This window comes from Schistocerca serialis, chromosome 3, assembly GCF_023864345.2.
Source record: "Schistocerca serialis cubense isolate TAMUIC-IGC-003099 chromosome 3, iqSchSeri2.2, whole genome shotgun sequence".
NCBI lineage: Eukaryota > Metazoa > Arthropoda > Insecta > Orthoptera > Acrididae > Schistocerca > Schistocerca serialis.
In genome coordinates this window covers 1,052,786,563-1,052,787,230 of record NC_064640.1, presented here as the reverse complement: position 1 = coordinate 1,052,787,230, position 668 = coordinate 1,052,786,563, and the positions used below count along the sequence as shown (strand labels likewise).

General features: G+C 46.9%; 1 pseudogene; it reads left to right on the top strand.

The window, feature by feature from the left end:
• Window positions 1-237: 237 nt before the first annotated feature.
• On the top strand, window positions 238-355 carry LOC126471762 (5S ribosomal RNA; annotated as a pseudogene).
• Window positions 356-668: the final 313 nt, after the last annotated feature.

The window sequence follows — 668 nt, the reverse complement described above, 5'->3', positions numbered from 1 at the left end:
GAACATCATGCTCTTGAGTGAAAAATAGCTGTTATGTGAAGAGGGCAACATCTCACTTAGATCACTGCTAGTTATTCTGTAGAAAATCCTCCTTACTGCGAGACGAACAATATTATGCTATGAATTCAAATAACAGTGTTTAATTCTATCACTCTTATAAGTATGCGGGCATAAACTGCTGGCACCTTGTGTATAAAAGCCCGCAACTGTAAATACCGTTTAACTATGCAACGAATGGGAAACGGCCTTGCCACAGTGGATACACCGGTTCCCGTCGGATCACCGAAGTTAAGCGCTGTCAGGAGTGGCCGGCACTTGGATGGGTGACCATCCGGGCCACCATGTGCTGTTGCCATTTTTCGGGGTGCACTCAGCCTCGTGATGCCAATTGAGGAGCTACTCGACCGAATAGTAGCGGCTCTGGTCAAAGAAAACCATCGTAACGACCGGGAGAGCGGTGTGCTGACAACACGCCCTTCCTATCCGCATCCTCAGATGAGGATGACACGGCGGTCGGTTGGTCCCGATGGGCCACTTGTGCCCTGATGACGGAGTGCTGAGTGAGCATGCAACGAACATCATTTTATGTTATTACAGCAGTTAAACTTTTTTTAGAATTACAATAGCTGGACTTCACTACTGTTTCTCCTTTTATAAAGTTTCTGCAC